The sequence below is a fragment of the Vulpes lagopus genome, chromosome 7 (assembly GCF_018345385.1).
Source record: "Vulpes lagopus strain Blue_001 chromosome 7, ASM1834538v1, whole genome shotgun sequence".
Taxonomy (NCBI): domain Eukaryota; kingdom Metazoa; phylum Chordata; class Mammalia; order Carnivora; family Canidae; genus Vulpes; species Vulpes lagopus.
The window spans coordinates 113,827,052-113,841,046 of record NC_054830.1 but is presented as its reverse complement, the minus strand read 5'-3'; the positions used below and the strand labels follow the sequence as shown (position 1 = coordinate 113,841,046).

The window sequence follows — 13,995 nt, the reverse complement described above, 5'->3', positions numbered from 1 at the left end:
AGTTTTTGGAATAACAAACTTCTGTTCAGTGATATGGCACTCAAAACACTGTTCTGAATGTTTTATAAATGTCACATAATTTTCATCCTGGCTTTTAGAAGTAGGTACTATTTATTATATGCTGTTTTAGGTGGGAAAAAATGAGCTCAGAAAGTTTAAGTGACTTACTCAAGTTTAGTTGGCAAATTAATATGTGTTAGGATTAGGATCCTGGTACTTAATTACTCATTCTGACTAGCATGTAACCATATTACTGCCTTTTTTTCTTTCTTTTTGTGTGTGTGTGTGAGAGAGAGAAAGTAAGCTTTATTTCTACTCTCAGATTCTCACAACTTTGCATATAGTCCTCATCCTCTGCCTCAGAAATGGCAGAAACTGTAATAAATGATCCACCCCCCCCCCCATACAACACAGTGAATTTTAATTTCCCACCTCTCTTAGTGGGAAGGGAGGTAACACTACACACTTTTGGAGGTGCCCCAAAGATTGTCTAGCACTTTGGTACAGAAAGGATTTGGTATGATTTTTTTATTGGCCTAGGATACTAAAAGGCACATAAAGTTGGTCGCTCAACCCCTCTGGGGTCGGGTGGGGCAGAAGTTAGACTGGAGGTGGCCTTGGTGTAGGCTCAAGTTCTGGATGACAGAGGTGGTTGATCCTGGGTGGCTGGTGGGGTGGCTGAGGGCAACCTGAGTGCTCAGGCTGGATAGATGCTGCTCTGGTGGCTTTCCTCTGCCCCGTCCACCAGCTCACTGCTCTGAAACCATAGCTGGATCTCCCTCTGGGCCCCCTCCATGTAGTCGTTGGAGTAGATGATGTTCCTGCTGATGTGAACTTGGAAATACCCCTGATGGTGCCAGAGGCAGCCTCAGCTGAGTCTGTGTGTCCCATCATGGCCTTTGAGGAGCACCCACATTGGAGCCTTCCCAGATCATGGCCACCACGGGGCCGGAGTTCATGTAGCTGAGGAGGACTGGGTAGAATGACTTCGTCTGCAGGTCATGGTAGTGCTCAGCAGTATCTTCATCCCCATCAGCTTGAAGCCCCTCCTCTCGAAGTGCTGGATCACATCCTCAACAATCTGCTTCTGCATCCCATGACTTCATGCAACCAGAGTCCAAAAGTAATCAATTATTTAAGTTGCAGTAATTTAACAGTAAAATATTTGGAAATATTTTACTCTTATGCTAGCATCTGTATGTAAATGAGCACATTTGCTATTAATCCCTGGGTTATTTTTCCCGACTTACAAGTTTATCTTTTTAAGATCTTTCTACGTTAGTCCATGAGGAGTCTTATTCTTTTTATTTTTTAAGCAACTGCATGGTATTTCATTGTGTGAATATGATTCTATGCATTGAATAGCCTGTTAATGAACATTTAGAGAGTTTTTAGCCTTTTTAGCATTTAAAAACAATGGTATGACAAATATTAGTATAAATACTTTATATATATTTATATTTAAATATGTCCATTGGATGAATTCTTGAAGTAAAATCTCAAGTTAAAGGGTTTGCATTTTCTAAGTGATCATAGATCTTGCCAAATTTTGCTGTAATTTATTTGCCACAATTTATATTTATACCAAGAGTCTAAAAATGCCTTTCCTTCCAGGTATTTAACAATATTGTTTATGATCAGTCTTTTCAAATTTTGCTAATCTGGTTAGTGAGAAATGCCAGTTTTGTTTTAAGCTGTTTAATTTGCATTTTTAATGATGTAAAAGGCTCAAGATCTTTTTATGTATTTGAAATCCGTTTATATTCCTTTTTTTGATTGCCCATTTTTCTTTGTGTTTTTGCCTTTTCTTACTGATTTGTAGGAACGCTTCAATCAGTATGGAAATTGGTTCTCTCTCTGCCACATGTGGCAAAATTATATTTTTAGTTTGTTGTTTGGCCTTTTAAAACAACTTTACCATATGTTTTGATGCAAAAATTTTAAAAATGCATTGTTACTTATCTTTCTAGCGTTTTTGCCTTGATGTCCGATACAAAATGGTCTCTCTGGTCACCCATTAATAGCACTTAGCACAATATAATTCCATCTTGTGTGCAGTTATTCATCCAATTTCTATTTCGCTCTTGAGACTGTAAATTCAATAAGGTCCAGCATTATCTTTCTATAACTCTCCATGTTATGCTCAGCACATGACATAGTGCCTGCCTGCTCTAAAAAGCCTCTTAGGAAATGTGTGTTGAGTAAGAGAAGGAAGTAATAACATTATATGATGTAATTCATTCACCTAAAATATGTGACTGTTTATAATCAACTGTGTGTTTATCACAGGCTGTAGTCCCAGTGACATATAAATGTATCTTCAAAAAAGAAAAAATGATCCTCAACTCATTTTATGTCAGTACAAATCACTGAAGACTATACTTGAAATTATTTTATATTTGTGAACACCGATTTTTTGTAAGACGGTGCTTACGTGGTTGTCATTTTTCTCATACACAGCATCACTTTTTTCATTCAGAAAGCTGAAATCTCTGGCCTGCCAAGAAACTTGTGATGAAATTCAGCATTATGTCTCAGAAACAGCTAACTTTGAACAGTGTTGAAAAAATAATTTTTATAAAGATAATCACTATTTTTAAAGAGCTCATAACTTTTTAAGATAATAGACACTTGGTTTTCAAAGATAATGATTAAGAATAACATATATTTTACCTTCTGTTGATTTTTATTAAAAATATGGGCATGTTAAGATTGTTTTTCCATACTTTAGTTTAAAACCATCTTAGGATTTTGGTGTAGCATTTTGGAAAGCTGTGCTATCACAGTAGCTTACAGGTACAAATACAAGGTAGGTAAAATGAGTATGTATAATTTATATTTGACTATCAATAATAGAAGAGTTAATGACAAGAAATATCTTCAATTTCAAATTTCAAGCCAACCCAGGATTATACTTTATTTAAAAATCTACATCATTTCTCTAAGTGTAAAAGATCTTGGCTAACTTTCATTTATATTCAGATATTGACATCCACTACCTTTTAATTATATATTTGTTATGTATTTTTTTTACATTTTATTTATTTATTCATGAGAGACACAGAGGGAGAAGCAGAGACATAGGCAGAGGGACAAACAGGCTCCCCACAGAGAGCCTAATGTGGATCTCCATCCCCGTGACCTGAGCCAAAGGCTAATGCTCAACCACTGAGCCACCCAGGTGTCCCTTGGTATGTCTTCATTGTCTCTCTCACCTCTTCCACCATCCCATCTAGGTAACCTAGAAGTTGATGCTTATTTTACAGACTATAGTAAAAGCCAGGTATACTTTGTGGGTTCTTTTTTATGTGTGTGCTCAGGAATTTCGACAAAGGGCTCCACTTCTCAGCCCTCAGGTACCTTGGAGGTTGAATTCATTCTTCTAAGAAAAAAAGGATTATCTTAGAAACAAGTCATGATTCAGAAAGTTTGAGGACTTGATTTTCTGTGGAATTAACTCTTTAAAATTCTCCTTTTTTTTTTAAAATTAAAGACAGTGGAGTAAATAGTCCCCTAAAGAAATTAATGGATAGATTGACGTTTCGAGCCTATGGCAGAGCTCAGTTCCAGGATCCACTGAAGGGCCTGGCATGGGAACCAGGTAGAACCTCACTGAGACTGTCTTTCTTCCTTATTCCACAGAATGATACTAAGCAGTAAGGAAATTGGTTGAGCATTCTGTGAGAATTTCTTGTTGTTTCTTAGGAGATGGTGTAATGTGTGTAGAGTAATTTAATGGCTATGTATTAGCTATTCTTCATGGTTATTTCATTAAAAATTATAGCATATTCTTTTTAAAAGATTCTTATGCTTGTAGAAATTGGCATCCCTTATTCTGAACGTGCCTTCACCAGTAGCTTTCTGTATTTTCACTTGGGGAATACAAATGTCCATGCACCTGCAATTGACATTCAGAGATTTAACCCACAAACATAGTCCCATGGAAGCCAAAACGGAGGGTAAAATGTAGCAAGACAGTTAATTGCAATTCTGCCCAGTTTCCTTTAGGTTATTGGTATGTAAGCCAATGCTTATATTTAAATTTGAATTACTCTTTATGGCCTTGTTCTATTCCTGTTGTCTCTTACAAGGACTCTGTCTCTGCCTTTTATGGCTTAGGGATCAGGACAAAGTTTACAAAGTCTACATAGTTAAGGAATAGTTTTTACTGGGACAACATACATAGACAAGAATCAAGAAGAGAAAGTGTGGATGCCTCTGTTCCTCTTGTTTCTTAGGGAAATGTGTCATGATTAGGCTACTCCTAGGGCTATGCTCACAGAGGGGGATACATAATCTAATGGGTGCCATAAAGCCTGAATTTAGGTTGCCAGATGTTTAAAAGCCTGAAAATGCCAACTGCCAGTGCTTGCAGACCTTAGAACCCTTGGGATAGTATATATAGTTCCCTTTGCCAACAGATGTTAAATCAGAGGAAGCTGAGCCTGGATGGCCCCTCCTGTCAGTAGACAGGGGAACCCCCATCCCAGCTAGATTAATGTCTAGACATCCAGAATATTCCTAGAATCATTTTCAAACAGTCTTGATCCTTGTACTACAATTGAAGGAATTATTGAGAGCAGATACAGAATCTAAAAAGGCAGAAGTAAATGTTAATAGTTGAAACTTGATACACATATTAAATGTGGGGTTTTTTCTGTCTTTTTTGGGGGAGAAGACTTATTATTTTAATTCACATAGCCACATTTCCAACCAAATTGTTATGCTCCCAGATGGCTTTATGAATGCTTTCATTTCTTTGTTTTTGAATAACTGTTTCTGTTTGCCTTGTTTTTAAATTTCCTGTGTGCATTCCCACTTCTCTTGTGTCATTTTGCATGGGAATGTTATCAGGGATTCTCAGGTAAGTTTCTACTCAAACTGATTTGTTCTAAGCTGTCCTTCAACCACTGAAGGTCAGCTGTGCATGTCGTCAGAAACTTTGTCCTGTTTTATTGATGATGCCAATAGGGCTATTGCTAATTAATATGTTAGGACTCTGGACAGGATATTGATGACAGCTCAGATTCTTGCTTTCCAAACTGGAATGTGGTCAGGAGCATTATTATTCAGGTAATTAGTTTTTCATGAGGTACGATGCTATGTCGTAATTGACTTTGCTGGTATGTAAGAATAAATTTGTCTTTGTTTTCTTTGACTGGACAGGAAACTTTCAAGGAGTGATATGTTGTAGGTCCTTGTGGGGTTTTATTGTGTCAGAATGCGCTTTCAGATTTGTGTCTGATAGATGATTAACTTAAATGGCAAGCTAATTTGACGAAAAAACAAAAAACAAACAAACAAAAAATTACCTAAAGCCTTATTGAAGAGGCTTCATGGCTCAGGTTAGGTTTCGTGCAAAATCCCATAGTTACCACATGCTTACGTGAAAGTAGCATCGATGCAGTAGTTTTCCCAAGAGCCAGATAATTTTAATGCCCATTGTTGAAAAGTGGCCATTTCAGGGTGATGCTGACACCTACCATAGTCATTTTGGTCCTGAAATTTGAGAATTCAAGAAAATAGTTTCTTTTAATGAAATTGATATGTGGGAAATTCAGCAAGTCTTTAAGCTAACTAGGATGCTTTATAAGCATTTTATTCTTGGTCCACCTTGTGTGGAAAAGTGCGTTATGTGAATGAGAGCTGTTCACTTTCATTTCTTTTTCAGCTTTATAAGATATAATTGACAAAATTATATTTAAAGTGTACATTGTGATGATTGCATATACATTTATATCAGAAAGGGTTCTCTTCATATACTTAATTAACACATCCATCCCCTCACATGTTTATCTTTTTATTTTTTTGATGAGAACATTTAAGTTCAATTCGCTGCAAATTTTATTCAGTACACCATTACTATCTATTGTCACAGATCCTCTGACCTTTATTTATCTTAGAGCTCAAAGTTTGTATTCTTTTACCAATCTCTTGTTAGTTTCCCCACTCTCTCCAAACATTGCAAAAAACTTTTCTACTCTCTGTTTCTATGAGTTTGACTTATTTTTTAGATTCCACGTATAAGTGGTATCATGCAGTATTTGTCTGACTTGGTTCCTTAGTATACTGCCCCCAGGTTTCATCCATCTTGTTGGAAAAAGTAAGATGTCCTTCTTTCTGAAGAGTATTCAGACATATTTATGGCTTAAAAATATTCCATTTTTTATATACTACATTTTCTTTATCAACTCATTTCATCAGTGGACACTTGGGTTGTTTTCATGTCTTAGCTACTGTGAATAATGCTGCAATGAATATGGGGATGCAGATAGCTTTTTGGGTTAGGGTTTTCATTTCTTGAAGATAAATACCCAGAAGTGGAGTTGCTGGATTGTATGGTAGTTCTATTTTTAATGTTGTGAGGAGCCTTTATATTGTTTTCCACAGTGACTCAGCCAATTTATGTACCCACCAATAGTGCACAGCATTCTCCACATCCTTGCCAACACTTGCTATCTCTTGTCTTTTTGATTATAGCCATTCTGACACATGTAAGGTTTAATATTATTGTGGCTTTGATTTGCATTTCCCTGATGATTGGTGATATCGAGAACCTTTTCACCTATTAGCTATGTATATGTTTTCTTTGGAAAAAACATCTGTTTAGATCCTCTGCCTCTTTTTAAATAGGATTGTTTGTTTTTTTGATGTTGAGTTTTATGAATTCTTTATATATTTTAGGTGTTGACCCCTTGCCATATATATGACTGGCAACTATTTTCTCTCATTTTGTAAGTTTCCTTTCCATTTTGTTGAGGTTTCCTTTGCTATGCAGAAGCTTTTTCATTTTTCCTTTTGTTTCCTTTACTTTTGGTGTCAAATCCAAAAAATTATTGCCAAGACTGATGTCAAGGAACTTACTGTTCCCTTTTAGGAGTTTTACAGTTTTTTGTTTTTTTTTTTTGTTTTGTTTTGTTTTGTTTTGTTTTACAGTTTTAAGTCCTAAGTTTAAGTCTTTCATCCATTTTGACTGATTTTGTATATGATTTAAGATAGGAGACCATTTTCATCCTTTTACTGTGACCGTCCAGGTTTCCCAACAGTATTGAAATTATAGAATTGTCCTAAGTACCTCCTATAACATGGATATTTATTTGTTCATTTGTTTGTTCAATTAAATTTTAAGTTTGATTACATAGCTATTTTTTTGTTTTGTTTTTCCTTTGAAAACTTCAGTTATTTAAGATCCCTACCTGAGGGACACCTTGGGTGGCTCAATGGTTGAGTGTCTGCCTTTGGCTCAGGGCGTGATCCTGGGGTCCTGGGATCGAGTCCCTCTTGGGCCCCCCGCAGGAAGCCTGCTACTCCCTCTGCCTATGTCTCTGCCTCTATGTGTCTCATGAATAAATAAATAAAATCTTTAAAAAAAAAAAAGATCTCTACCTGAATGTGTTCTAAAACAAGTGAAGCCATTGACAAAGTGAATATTTTTTGGATTTATGAAACCTTTATACTCATTTTAATTTACTTCACACTGTAACTCTTCAGTAAATACAGGATACAACTTGTCTCTTGTTTGTTTCTGGATTCTCCATATAGTGATCATTCAGCCCACTTTTCTTAAACTGTATTTTTTCTTACCTGAACTACATAACATGAACATGGCTGGCAAATGAATGGCAGATAATGAGTAGTGCAATATCTTTTATTAAATAAGCTTATATTTTGCAGTGTTTAAAATTTTCATATATTTAAGTATAAGTGATATAGTTCTATTAGAAAATTCTAAATCCTCTAAAGTAGAAATGCAAATTAGAACTTGCTTTTTATTAATGATGACTTAAAGTAAAAGAGTAAGTAAATCCATAACAACTATAGTTACCCAGCTACTTGCCTGTTTGTTCTTCTTTTTTTTATACTTAGTAATATCTGCTTGAACAAAAACGAGATAGGATGAGACAAAATATGAGATTTGCTTAGTATAAGAATGAGAAGACCTAAAAATAGTATAGTTCCAAATCTTGATATTTAAGGATTAAGGTAGCTCTGAGTTGTTTCCTGTATATCTCTAAAAATGGATCATTTTTAAAGTGAATGTTTCTAAGTTATTTGGATATTACTCAGGAGACTGGGAATAACATTTATAAAACTAGAAGGTAGTGAAGTAGGGCTTGAATAAACTTGTCATTTTAAAATTATATTTAAGCATGTTTTAATTTTTTCTTATCACCTAATAATCTCATATCTCAGTATTATTTGTAAGTAGCAATTTTTATAATACATAAATAACTTTATGTCATTATATCATGTTAAGGGATGAACTGAGTATGATTTGAACATTATCTAAAGATGATGATTTGTGTCTATTTAATATTACACAATTGAGAATTCTATTTCAACAGCACATACTTAAGCACAATATATTAAATTTTTAAAAGGTATCATAGAATCTAGTTTTGCAAAATTTGCCTATATTTAAACAAATAAGATGAGACGTTAAAAAGTCACTCATTAAATAAACTATATTATGTATAATAAAAATAAAAGTTAATTTTTTAAAAGTCCCTTCAGGGGTATACATTGTTAAACATGGGTCAATACATTATTGAATTTCAACTTAAATTCACATTAACTTTCTGAGGATATTATGGAACTTTCAGTACTTATGCTTAGGAATCATGTTTGTTTGTTTTTTCCTTAAAGATCTATTTATTTATTTTAGATATATATAGAGTGAGAGCCCATGTGAGTAGAGGGAGGGGTGGAGGGAGAGGGAAAAAAGCATTCTTCCTACTGAACACACAGTCCTACACAGGGCTCATTCTCAGGACCCTGAGATTGTGACCTGAGGTAATATCAAGAGTCAAGTGCTTAACCGACTGAGCCACCCAGGCACCCCTCAGTTGTTTCTTTTTAATTGCGTTTTCGATCTATAGGTATTTCCAGTAAGATTTATAATTAAAGCACCCAAAACAGATCATTATGGTCTTTGTTTTTTATGTTGACATCTCTACTAACACAATAATGAATAACTTCTGTCCTAAGCACTCTAACACTCTAAATTACAAATTTGAAATGTAGTCAACTCTAAAGTATTCTATTGAAAGAAGTGGTTAATGTACATATATTCCCCAGATAATTTATGTTAGGCTGAAGAATACATTAACTTATGCCTTTTTGTGTTTAGTTTACCTTCACTGTGTTATCAGTGACAAATATTTATTGCCTCACTAGTCTGTTTAGAATATTGCTAAAGATAATGAGAATCCTAGAGACATGAGATATGGAACTTAATCTACCAGGCAAATCGTATATGAGAAAATGAACAACATACAGCATCACATGTTAATTTGCATTGGATGTTTGTGCCCACAGCAAATAAGCACTGCAGAAAGGTAGAGCACTATTTGGGTCATTGGGGTCTAAGGGCAGTCATTGAATATCATGATCTTGGATTACACTTGGTTATATATAAATAAGCAGAAAAGGAGGAGGAATACTTCTAAGCAGTGGAAATTTGGGATAAGACATGGACTTAGGACTGTGTCTGGAATGCATATCTGAAAGAGGACAGATCTTACAGTGTGACACTAGGCCATAAGGATGAAGAAGTGTTAGCTCCTGAAGATCTTTGAGCTAAAGAACCATTTGTGTCAGATAGATCAGAGCAGGATGAGCTTTATAAGAGTCTGGGTGGGATGATGTGTTTGAAAATGTTTTATGAAACAACAGTTTATGCTACAGATTTTGATTTCTAGAATTCACACTATTTACATGATTAATTAAAATTTGTGTTTTCTAAATACTGCACTGAATTACCCAAAAGGCAAATGAAGCACAGGTGCAGCATATCATGAAAATATCCTCAAATATATCTTGTGAAAGAGTTTGATATTGATAAGAAAGGCTTTAAAGTGTTCATTAATGGTAGAAAACAGAACTTCATGATTTTCAGTTTTTAATATTTGTCATTTTCACTTGCATATAGGAAGGGGTTTTCAGTACATGGGGCTTCTGAGGAATTTATGTAATCCTGTGCGGGTATAATCAGTAATGAGAGCACCCTTTACCTACCTAAGGGAGGAGTACATGTCTGGCTCCATTGATAGAACATGCATTATGCATACATACATAGATAAATAAAATCTTTAAAAAACAAACAAAAAAGATTCTCATTCAGTAGGCCTGGAGTGAAACCAGCGATTCTGTATTTCTAACAAGCTCCCAGGTGATACCAGTGCTATATGTCCTTGGATTACACTTTGAGAAATACAATGGAATTTTTAACACAAATTTTACAACAAATTTTAATACAATGAAGTTGGTCTCTTAATGGGCAGTACATGCACAGTAATTTATAGTATAACTGTTATGTGTTGATTTACATTTGGGATGCTGTTCTGAGGTTCTTTCCTACAACATTTAAATACTATGAAGGGTTCATCCTTCTTTCATTTTTTTCTGCATGTTGTTTTAATTATCTTTTCAGTTACATATTTGCTGTGAAGGACAAAAAGTTGTAAAAGATGTTATCATCACATTGAGGATTAATTAGACGTGAGGGTTAACGTTTTATTTAGTGGGCAGTGGGCAGTCGCCATCCATTAAAGGCTTTTGAAGTAATAGAGGTGATTGAGAAGGATGTGCTGGTAAGAGGAGAATGATGAAGAAGTACATCAGAATCTCAATATGGGGTGTATTGTAGGTGACACTTGTGAAAGTAGGAATATAATCATTTAAATCATTTAATCATTTGAATATCTTTTTGGAGATGACTGCAACCATCTCGTGAAAGTAAATATAATCATTTAAATCATTTAATCGTTTAAGCATATTTTTGGAGACGACTGCAACCATCTAGTCATGGTAAGGAGAAGATAAAGACAATAGCCATGAATTCGAAAGACACTTATATAAGCCAGATTGATACAGATTTTAGTTTTTTATTGTTTTCTTTTTGGTTGTTTGAAGTCCTTTGAGAAAAAGAATAATGTTGGCAGTTTGTGTGTTTTATATTGCTACTATGCTGGTGTATAGGTTCTGATGTGTAAGGTCTGTGTTTAGGAAACGCCTGCCTCCAAATATTTTGGAGCTTAGTGGCTATACCACAGTTAGATTTCCACTGCTTATTTTTCCCCACTCTGATTCTGAGATCCCCTAACAAGCTAGTCTCTCCATTGCCCCAGGCTTTTCTCAGTTATTAACGTGTCCATTGCCTCTCCAGTAGATCTTTTACTGTCCGCAGGCACTAGGTGGGGACAACTTTCTAATCCTGATGATAGTGGAAAGCAAGGAAAGATAAAGTTATTTGACTAAACCCATCTCCTGAGAAGCCCTTATTATCCTTTTTTTCTCCAATAAGAGAATGTGACAGGATTTTAAAGTCTCTTTTAAAGGAAATCTCAGTCCATAGACTTTCTCTTGAACAGTGTTTATATCTTCTTATATTTATTGTTTCCTTCATACAAGTTGAATGCTAATGCCCTGAAGTAAATTTTTAAAAATGTTCATGAGCAATCTTCTGTTGTAGGATGTAAGACTTACTAAAACATAGCTTTGGAACACATTTAAATAAAACATAATAAAGTATTAAGCTGTGATATTAACTGGATTTAATACAGGAACTCCAGAAAGTATAAAAACATTGCTTGCTTTTAGGATAGCGCTAGCGAATGAGAAAGCCAACCCTGGCCCTCTTCAAAACACTTAGAACAAGAAAGCTTACTGTTGGGAGGCTGGGTTTGAAGGACACATGGTTCCTTTGTAGTAACTACTGTGTTTTTTTTAAGTGTCTTGGGGGTCATAGCCGGGTTCCCGCTGCCTGGTAATCTTATATGGGAATTACCACTGTAAAGTATCAAAGTAGATTGCTTAGATAGACCTTTAGATCTTTTAATTTTTAAAGGGAAATTATAATTTTATATTTGTTTTAAAATTAATTTAGTGGAAATATAGTAAGTTCTTATTTGACAAATAAATCTTTTTTATCAATTTATTTGATATAGTAAGTTCTTACTTGCCAAATAAATCCTATGCCTCTTGCCCAGATAAATATCTCCTAGCATATTCAGAAATGTTATTGTTTGCCTTAAAACTATCTGTACGTCCATTTAACATACTTAATGAATAACTATGAAATGGTTCTAGTAATTGGAATAATAAATACTTTTGCAGTACTCTCCTTCTGGTTCAACCTATTTGAGTATTATCCTCTAGCTTTGTGCCTCTGTATGAACATTTTCTTGTAGGAGAGATTGTGGAAGGATTATGTTAGATCAAACAGATTTCTTAGAGTTTTGTTATTTAGAAAATGATTTTATACGTTAACTACTGACAAGCCTTGTTGTTCTTTTGTGGGTCTATCCTAATATATCTTTATAGAATATATACTTATCAAATATTCCCATTTTAATAACTATATTTCTATGTGTTTAGAGAGTAACTGATCTTATAGTTATCATTCAATATGGCAGTATAATATTAGGCCCTAACATATATTCTGGAACATATCATTTTGCCCTTTTGTTTCTTTTCCTTTTTATCCTCATGTGTTTTTTTTTTTTTTTAATCTTGATGAATGGTGTTATCGACTACCCAGAAACCAGAAACTTGGCATCCTTTGCCTTCCAGTACTCTTTCATTCCCCTAGAATTGTTATCTGATTGATCCTCTTAATATCTATTAATTCTGTCACCTCCTTTTTGTTTTTTATCTCCCCACTTAGCCCCCTTCCTCCTTACTTCAGATTTATACTTTTTCTTACCTGGATTGTTGCAATTTCCATCTACTTAATATATGTCAGGGCTAGCTGTCCTTTTATACACTTAACCCACAGATTAACAACCTTATTCTTATTTCCTTGGTAGAACTTGTTTTAGTTTTTACAATTAAAACTTCATAAGATGTTTTCATTTGATCTTTTTATGAGATAATTTTATGAATTTTTAATTTAGCTAGGATGCATCATTTTGGGTGCCAACTAAGGGTTGTGCATCTTTTATATCACTGGTACAATGAAGGGCCGTGTTATTCGTCACAAAACTCTGTGGCTTAGTGATCATATTGTTCCATCCAAGAAATGGTAGTTTGTAGACTTTAGATATGCTTTAGAGAAATGTTAGGGATTTGGGGTGACTTACTACACATTATATTTCTTCCCACTGAAAATAATGGGAAGTAAGCTCTAATTAACATTTTGCTGAAGAACATCAGAATATATTATTTTGGTAGGTTACTGATGTTAAGAATAAGATGCATATGTTTTCTTCATACTGTCTTAGAGATCTTACTATAAAACACAAACGTGATCCTCCTACTTCCCATATTAAGTTTTTACTGGTTCCCCCACATATTTTTTTTTTCAGAAGACTTTATTCATTTATTTTGAGAGAGTGTGAGGGAGAGAGCATGAGGGAGGTGAGGGGTAGAGGGAGAAGCGGGGTCCCCAGTGAGCGGGGAGCCCAATGATGGGGATCCCAGGACCCTAGCTAGGATCATGACCTGAGCACTTAACCAGCTGAGCCACCCAAGTGCCCCACCCCCATATCTTTTTTATTCAGATCTGCCTTACTTGAAGAAAGCCTTTTATATCTTCCCATGACTTTTCACACTGCCTTTCTGGCAGTCTCTCTCCACTCAGCATGACTTGTATCGAAATCAACTCAGATGCATTTTAAAAATACTGTTCCCAAACCATTTCCCACATGTACAGAAATGAAAATTCTGGGAGTGAGGCCTAGGAATATATACCCTTCCCTTACAATTATAAACATAAAGTCTAACCTTCACCTAAGTAGTAACTAGTTTGGGCTAGTGAAGTACTTGTGTACCTCCCCTGGGAAGCCTATTGCCACTTCCTCTGTTCTCTACCCAAAGTGTGTCAGGATGTTTCAGATCTACGAGATGCTCATCTTTGTCCTCATGTAGATCCTTATCTAACTGCCTTCCATACTGTAATATTTTCAGTTATTTCCATAGTTTTTCTTCTCACCTCTATTGTAGACTCTCAAGAGAAGGAGCCATATTTAACTGTTACGTCTCCAGAATTTGGTG

The 13,995-nt window shown here is 35.0% G+C and overlaps 1 protein-coding gene and 1 pseudogene across 1 annotated transcript in view; one reads left to right on the top strand and one right to left on the bottom strand.

The window, feature by feature from the left end:
* CHSY3 (chondroitin sulfate synthase 3) overlaps positions 1–13,995 on the top strand; it is a 266,058-nt gene that overhangs the window by 77,932 nt on the left and 174,131 nt on the right. The gene's annotated exons all lie outside the window — the stretch shown is intronic.
* Positions 468–1,093, bottom strand: LOC121496191 (annotated as a pseudogene).